Raw genomic sequence first — 8632 nt, 5'->3', positions numbered from 1 at the left:
ATGGTTCTCTTTTTCTTGCTTGGAGGCTTTTAAAGATAAACAAAGACTGAAAAAAGCTAATACAAAAATAGAAAAATGAAAATATTTGGAAGGTGTTTAATCATAATTGTTTTTCTTTTCAGTTTAAAACTGATGATATATTGTGTATCATTCCAAGTCTTATCTGAGAGCATATAAATACTATTATTAATAGCAAAAAAAAATGAAAAGGAAAAAAAAGCAACTTAATTCCCCTAAAAATTATGCAGTGCATCCAACGATGTTATAGTTTGGGCCATTAAAACACAGTTGTGGCTTGTCTAAACTAATTAGATGATTAGATCCATGCAGTATTTATTTTCAAAGGATCTGCTGCCAGATTTATGTCTTATGAAAGCAATTAACCAAGTTATTTTTGGAAGTAAGCATCTAAAATGTTTTCTCTGCAGCAGGCTGAAAGAATTTAAGTTTTCCTCTCCAGACTGAGGCTGTCATTAAAGGTAAATTCAAATACTGAGCTCAGGAGTGGAAGAGCTGCTGCTGCAAAGTTTACTTGAAAACGCGGTGAGTCATTTCATTGAGTCATTGGTCTCTTACACTTGCATGCAGGATCAACTCAAGTTTGTGTTCTGTCCTGAAATCCCTTCTCAAGATGTCTAGCAGCTGTTGCTTTCCTCAAACTGTAAACTCCATCTTCCTGTTTTACCTTCACTGTGTTTCCCAAACAGCCTTAGATGTACATAATGGCAAATCAAAATCTACAGTTTTTGTATCATAGCAGTTACCAGTCAGAATAAGGTAGGTGGTATTAGGAATCAAACCTGGCTTTACTAACATCAACACGATTAATTCAGGTAGTGTTTCCAAACATAAACCACTTTAAAAGAGTAAAATGAGCCTTCCCTAGAAATAGTCTTCAGAGGTGAATCCAGTGATTTTCTCATCTGAGGAGAATGTAGCAGACTGATAGCTGAATTCTGCTGAATCCCTTTTTATGTTAGCAAACTAATGTATATCCATTATATTGATCACAAAAGTTAATAAGTACATGTTTTTTTTTTAAATTTGTATAGTGTTTATTCTCTTTGAACTTGTTTTCATACTTAATATACTTACTAATCATGTTCTAAATATTCTGGCTCATATTTTAAGTTATTATAAAATAGTTATATTTGCATATTTAAAAGTGGGATATATAATTTAGATCTAAATGTGTACTTAAAATGAGGTCTTATATTCCCTTGCATATCACACTCTTCCTTTTCTGAAGAATGTGCTCATTGCCTTGGGGTATTACACATATTATGGCAAAGAGCATAAGAAAAAGCGATAGTCAGGGCTATTCCCTTCAGTCTTATAATAGCAATTGGACCTAAAAGAAAAACAAAAATCTTTAATTCCAAGATTTTTGATTTTCAATAAGAGGACTTTTCAATAGACATAAGGTTTTTGAGCAGTAAAGGTTTGGTTTTGAGATAAAGAGCAAAGTCCTGGAGGAATCAGGAAATAATTTAATAGGTTCATGAATATTTTTGGAAGAGACTAGAAGAGCCAGATAATTTTGCGTAAGATTGCTTATGGGAAGATAAGAGATAGGAAGGAATCCCTCATTGAAGTCCCCATCTCCCTTCCCCCAGGCCAGACAATGCACCTCAGGTGGCACTAGCAAAAATGGATACTGAAATCCTGAATGTGGAGAAGAGGAGGAAATCATGGTGACTTATAAAACAGGATAAAAATTCTGTGTTTTTTTCCACATTTCATACTTTTAACTCTGAAATAATATTTTGGAAGAGAATAGAAGAAGTTTCTTCACATTAATGTGATAATGTGGATTAAGATATAACAGGTTATTTGTCTCATTAACAGCTTATTTTTCTCATTAATAGAATATACCAAATCATATCATACTTTTGCACAAGTTGAGGAAATGTACAAATAATTGCTGAGCATTTTGTCTAGGGCAGACTCCTGAATTATCTATGCATTTTCCTATTTTTTTAAATTATTATTTTAGTTGTAGATGGACACAATACCTTTATTTTATTGATTTAATTTTATATGGTGCTGAGGATGGAACCCAGGCCTCAGACATGCTAGGCAAGTACTTCGCCATTGAGCCACAACTGCAGCCCAGCATTTTCCTATCTTTAAGTGAATTTATAACTTTAAGTTTTAGAAAAATGATATTAATTCAAGTCATGCTTGTCCAAAGAAATATAAATGGATTTTATCACAACTTTATTGTCCTGTGGTTACATGAGCGAATTTTGAATTTGCGCATTCATTTCAGCACTCTTGATTGCCTATGTATGTTTTTATGAAGGCCTTTTTGAATGAGTTGTTAACATCTTCCTAGTTCTCTTATTCATTGAGTTAAATATATTCTTTGACATGTTAATTTTTATCTGAGAGTTGCTTTTACCCTTTTAAGAATTATCTTTTAATGTTTATTTTCTAGTGAACAGAGAATTTTTGGAGATACTAATTAGCATTAATTTATTTTAAATCTCTGTGTAGAGATGGTGATTATAGGCATGTTCCTCAAAGGTAGAAACAGTTTCAACAATAAGTGGTAGTTTTATATTGTCATTCCTCCATCGTACCACATAGATGTTGTGCATCTATGGACAAGCTCCTTTCCCTTGGCTACATATTTTTATAGGGCACTTTCCATTGTAATACCCCCATGTCCCCCAGCCATTTAGGCCTCACTAGGGGAGGTGAAATGACTTATCTGATTGGGAAGACAGGAAGAAAGAGGCAGACAAAATTCCAAAGGAAGATAGCTCATTCCCCCCCAAAAAAACTCTTCAGAATCAGCAACTTTTACCCTAGAAATGTTATAGAAGTAGGCCATTTATCTGCATTCCAGTGAAGTTCATAGGACCAATGTATAATGTCCTTCGTTTTCCAAGAACAATGAAGAGGTAACAATAGAGCAAGATGCTCTTACACTGAATTCTCAAGTGGTTTAGAACTTGGAGGAGAAAAAAGCGAACTATTTATTAATCCCTCAAACTCTAGCTCCAAGAAAAAGAACTGTTCCATCAATCCTCCATATATTCATACCTAAATTTCTCTTTGCATGGCTTAACATGAGTTAATAAGATATGTTCCATAAATGTCTTAATAGAATTGGGGTGATTTCAGAATAAAGCTACATGACAGAGCAACCTTGTGGAACAAGACTGGTTGATTTTTTTGGTCATTCAATGTTAGAAGTGAAAAAACATATTTTATTTATATTACATCAGAATATATGTGATATTTTTTTAATAGTTTGTAAATGATGTTACCGGGTGAGTCCAATGCCCTTGTATACCTTCTGTAAGCAAAGTGAGTACTGTGGTTTAGATGTGGTCTTATTGTGTCTCCCAAAGATTCACACACCAGAAAAATAGAATAATATTTTAAGTTAATCAAGTTAGGAAAGTTGTAGTTTGCCGCAGTCTGGCTGGGCACAAATAACCAGGAGGTCACGAGCCACTTGTAGATTCAAGCAGAAATGAACTTTATTCCCGAACCCATGTGAACTCCCGAGAACTCAAGGAAACTTCACGAGAACTCAAAAGTAGCGGGCATCAAGGCAGCAGGAACCGCCCCTTCTGGCAAAATACCAGGCACCATCTTGACCTGGCTGTGGCTCTCAACTTTTTAAAATATAGTGATAATAGAAGAAGATTACTAGATAAAACAATTCAGGACTGAAACTATGAAGAGCCTCCAGCTTATTTTATATCCTGTAAAAAAGCAATCAGATGATTTTCTTTTTTTTTTTTTTAATGTAGTACATTTTAAGATTTCCTGTTGGACTTGTCTCCATTATCCATTTAAACACTGATGGGGAGTTGTTTTAATTATAAAAGCAGTTCATAAATGGGAATAACAGACATATTTAATATCATTGATTTTGTAATATAAAGTAAAATTATTTGAAAGTTTGCATTATCAATTTCAGAGTCAGTGAATTCTTGAAAAGACTACCAAAATAACCTGTTGATACAAAAGAGATGAGTTATTTTTCCTGGGGTTTGAATCCAGAGCTACATGCTTTGGGGGAATAGCATTCTACCACAGAGTTACATCCCAGTCCCAAAGCTGAGTTATTACTTAAGTAAGAGAGATTTCTTAAGTCTTTGTAGCTTCTTAGAAGGTAGGATATTTTTTAGATATTTGCGTTCTGCTTTAAGATCTATCTTTCAATGTAGTGAGGAAGACCTATTAGGATGACAAAATTTCTAATAAAATAGTTTAGAATTGGTGGACTGGAATGGTCAAAATAATTGTAAAAAGTAGAGTGCTTGGATTATTTATTTATTTTGGTGTTAAATTTTTTAAATTCTTTGTATATTCTGGATATTAATGCCCTGAGGAGTGGGTGGCAAAAATCTTCACCCATTCTGTAGGCTGTGTCTTCACACTCATAATTGTTTTCTTTGCTGTGCAGAAACTTTTTGATTCCATCCCACTTATTGATTATTTATTTTATTTCTTGTACTTTAGGACTCTTGTTAAGGAAGTTGGTTCCTGTACCAGCATGCTAGAGTGTTGGGTCTACATTTTCTTCTAGCAGGTGCATGGTTTCTGGGTTAATTTCTAGTCTTTGATTCACTTTGAGTTATTTTGTGCAGGGTGAGAAATAGGGGTTAAATTTCATTCTGCTAAACCTGGATTTCCAGTTTCCCCAGCACCGTTTGATAAAAAGGTTATATTTTCTCCAACATATGCTTTTGGCACCTTTGTTTAGTATCAGATAACTGTAGGTATGTGGGTTTGTCTCTGTGTCTTCTATTCCATTGTTTTTCAAAAACAGTACTAGGCTGTTTTTGTTAATATAGCTATGTAGTATAATTTGAGATCTGGTATTATGAAGCCTCCAGATTCGCTCTTCTTGCTAAGGATTGCTTTGGCTATTCTGGATGTCTCAATTTTCAGGACTGGTTTTTCTCATTCTGTGAAGAATGTCATTGGTACTTTGATGGGGATTATGTTGAATCTGTGAAGCATTTTTGGTAGTATGGCCATTTGACAATATTAATTCTGCCTATCCAAGAACATGTGAGGTCCTTCAATCTTCTAAAGTCTTCTTCAATTTCTTTCTTTAGTGTTCTATAGTTTTTATTATAAAGGTCATTTACCTGCTTTGTTAGATCTATTTGCAGATATTTTATTTTATTTTCTTTTGAGGCTATTATGAATAGGATAGTTTTCCTAGTTTATTTTTCAGCAGATTCATTATTGGAGTATAGGAATACAATTGATTATGTACCCTGCTACTTTGATGAATTCATTTATGAACTCTAGAAGGTTTCTAGTGGAGTTTTTTTGGGGGGTCTTCTAAATATAGGATCACGTCATCAGCAAACTGAGATAATTTGAGCTCTTCTTTTTCTTTCGGTATCCCTTTATTTCCCTTCCCTTGCCTGATTGCTCTGGCTAGATTTTCAAGGACTGTGTTGAATAGAAGTGGTAAAAGTGGGCATCCTTGTCTTGTTCCTATTTTTAGAAGAAATGCCGCCAGTTTTTCTTCATTCAGTATAATGTTTTCCTTTGTTTTGTCACATACAACTTTTATAAGTTGAGGTAAGTTCCTTCTATCCCTAGTTTTTCTAGTGTTTCACACATGAATGTAAAACTTTGTACTAGGTCAAATGCTTTTTCTGCATCTATTGAGGTGATTATGTAATTCTTTAAGTATATTTATGTTGTGAATTACATTTATTGATTTTCATGTGTTGATCCCAGCTTGCACCCCTGGGATGAAACCCACTCCATCATGGTGCACTATCTTTGTAATGTATTTCTGTATGCAGTTTGCTGATATTTTGTTAAGAAGGATATTGGCCTGAAGTTTTCTTTTCTTGATGTGTCCTTTTCTGGTTTTGGTATCAGGGCGACTCTGGTTTCATAGAATTAACTTGGTAGTGTTCCCTCCTTTTCTATATCATGTACTAATTGGAGGAGGATTGGTATTAGTTCTTCTTTAAAGGTCTTGTAGAACTCAGCTGAGAACCCATCCCATCCTGGGCTTTTCGTTGTTGGAAGACTTTTGACAGCTGCTTCAATTCATTAATTGATATTGATCTGTTTAAGTTTTCTGTACCCTCATGGTTGAATTTGGGCAGGTCATATGTCTTTAGGAGTTTGTCAGCATCTTCTAGCTTATTGTAATATAAATTTTCAAAATAATTTTTGATAATCCTCTGGATTTCAGTAGCATCTGTGATGATATTTCCTTTTTTATCTCTAATTTTGTTCATTTGAGTGTTTTCTCTTTTTTACATGGTTACTTTAGCTAAGGGTTTATCAATTTTGTTTTTCCTTTTAAAAAAACAATTGTTTGTTTCACTGATATATATATGTGTGTATATTTGGCTCTGATTTTAATGATTTCCTATCACCTACTGATTATGGTGTTGGTTTGTTCTTTCTTTAGGGCCCTAAGATATAATGTTAGATTATTTATTTGGAATCTTTTTATTCTTATGATGTATAAACCCAATAATATAAACTTTCCTCTTAGAACTGCCTTTATACTATCCCAGAGATTTTGATATATTGAATCACTATTCTCATTTACTTAAATAACCCAATCAATAATAGGAAAAAGAACTAAACAGACTTCCTGAAGTAAAAAAATACAAATGGTCAACAAATGTATGAAAAATGCTCAATGTCTCCAGTATTTAGGGGAATGCAAATTGAACTTCATTGAGATTTTATCTCATCCAGTCAGAATGGCAGAAATCAAGAATACAAATAATAAATGTTGGTGAGAACGTGGGGAAGAAGGTACACACGTTGTTGGGACCACAAATTAGTACAACAAGTAGATGAAGGGGATCGAGGGGAGGAAGGAGGGATGGGAAAGGGAACAAGTGTAATGAGTCTGACTGAACTTTCATATGTACATACATGAAGATAGCAAGTAAATTTCACATAAAGTATATTCACGAGACATCAATTTTAAAAAACTATAAACAAATCACAGAAAGATCAGTAGAGTAGAGGGTGGGGAACAGGGGGAGTGGGGGAGGAAGGGAAAGTGGTGGGGACTGACTTAGAAAAAATTGTATTCCATACTTTTGTGATTATGTCAAAAGGTCTCCTCATATTTATTATACATAACTAAAAAGAATTTTCGAAAAAGAAAAAAGAGTAGATTGATGAGCTAGTAGAGCAATCCAATGTCTTGAGGTTGTGGGTTTCCTTGATATATATGAAAAGTAAAATATCTGAAAAGTAAAAATGTTAAGTAGTCTCTATAATTTGAAAAAAAATGGATTTATGGAAAAGAGCCTCATAAAAACCCAATTAAATTATTTGTATTTCATCTTCCCAGAAAAGCGCCTACTGGTGGAATAGTTAAAGTCTTGTTAGAACAGCAAATTGCAAAGTCATTTTAATGCCAACTGTATGCTATGTGGTAGCAGATGATGTAGGTTCTCCGCAGCAAGACTTGTAATTTTCAGTAATATATAATTTTATAGTCATTTGTTGATTGTTTCAGAATATAAGTAACCAAAATTTATTGGGGTGGTCAGTTCAGAAAACATTGTTTAGATTTCAGGAAGAAATGGAAGCAATAAAAAAGGAGATTTATTATTAAATATTTCAAAATAATCCTAAAAAGGTGAAATGGGGATATGTTTTGATAGAATTGTTTTGCTAGCTATTTTCCTTGGGAGTAATTTGTAATCTGTGATTCATGATGGCTACCAAAATAGATGTCACCATTGGGGATGGTACTGGGGATTGAACCCAGTGGTGCTTAACCACTGAGCAACATCCCCAACCCTTTTAAAATTTTTTATTTGGAGTCAGGGTCTTGCTGAGTTGCTAAAGCTAGCCTTAAACTTCAATTCCTTCTCCCTCAGACTCCCAAATTGCTGGGATTGCAGGCATGCAACACTATGCCCAGCAAGATGTCGCTTTCATTGTACCTTCCTCAAAAAATCTTTATTGATGGTAAACTTATTTGTGCTTTTTTTTTAAATTCGTGTTTCCTTGTCAAGAGTTAACATACATAGATGACATTATTAGAGCTTTTATAAATTTAGAATTGGTATTATGGCAAGCCATTTAATTTTGAACATGGCTCAACTGGTTCTGTAATACCTATTGATAAATTGGCTAAAATTATTATAATATCTATTTCAGAATCCTGTAGGTAGTTTTGGTGTAAACATTATCTCAGAGAAGTGAAATAAGATCTGTGAACCTCAGGGAATAATTTTAGCATTGTTTTAACTGCACAGCAGGTATTTCTGGGTCATGTTCTGTCTCACTTCCCTCTTTACAACTTAACTTGAAAGCTTTAATTCCTTTCTTCTCACTTTATTGAGTAGCCTAAGAACCTAGCTCTGCTCTGCCCTTCTCTCCCTCCTTCCCTTCCTTCCTAATTTAGGTGGGAAACATCAAAAACTTAGGGGATAATGAGTTTAATAGTAAAAATACATACTCTGTGTTATGCTATTTGTTTAACATTTTACTGTTCATCATTTTCTTTTATGTTTTCCAGTTGTTACTGTTCAGACGCTAAGAAATAATAAGCACATAAAAATAATCCTGGGGATGATGTATGTTGCTTTTGAAGCTTTCTGGGGATTTGGGCTGAGTCTCAGTGATGAGGAAGTAATGCCATAATACC

General features: G+C 33.9%; 1 long non-coding RNA gene across 1 annotated transcript in view; it reads left to right on the top strand.

The window, feature by feature from the left end:
- The first annotated feature begins 371 nt into the window (after window positions 1-371).
- Window positions 372-8632, top strand: part of LOC144365034 (uncharacterized) — a 152194-nt gene continuing 143933 nt past the window's right edge. Inside the window, exon 1 of the long non-coding RNA XR_013423306.1 lies at window positions 372-543. This is a non-coding gene — a long non-coding RNA (uncharacterized LOC144365034). The remainder of the gene's footprint in view (window positions 544-8632) is intronic.

Source organism: Ictidomys tridecemlineatus, chromosome 6 (assembly GCF_052094955.1).
Source record: "Ictidomys tridecemlineatus isolate mIctTri1 chromosome 6, mIctTri1.hap1, whole genome shotgun sequence".
In the NCBI taxonomy this organism is placed as follows: Eukaryota; Metazoa; Chordata; class Mammalia; order Rodentia; family Sciuridae; genus Ictidomys; species Ictidomys tridecemlineatus.
The sequence above is the reverse complement of the archived record's forward strand: the minus strand, read 5'-3'. Positions and strand labels throughout refer to the sequence as shown.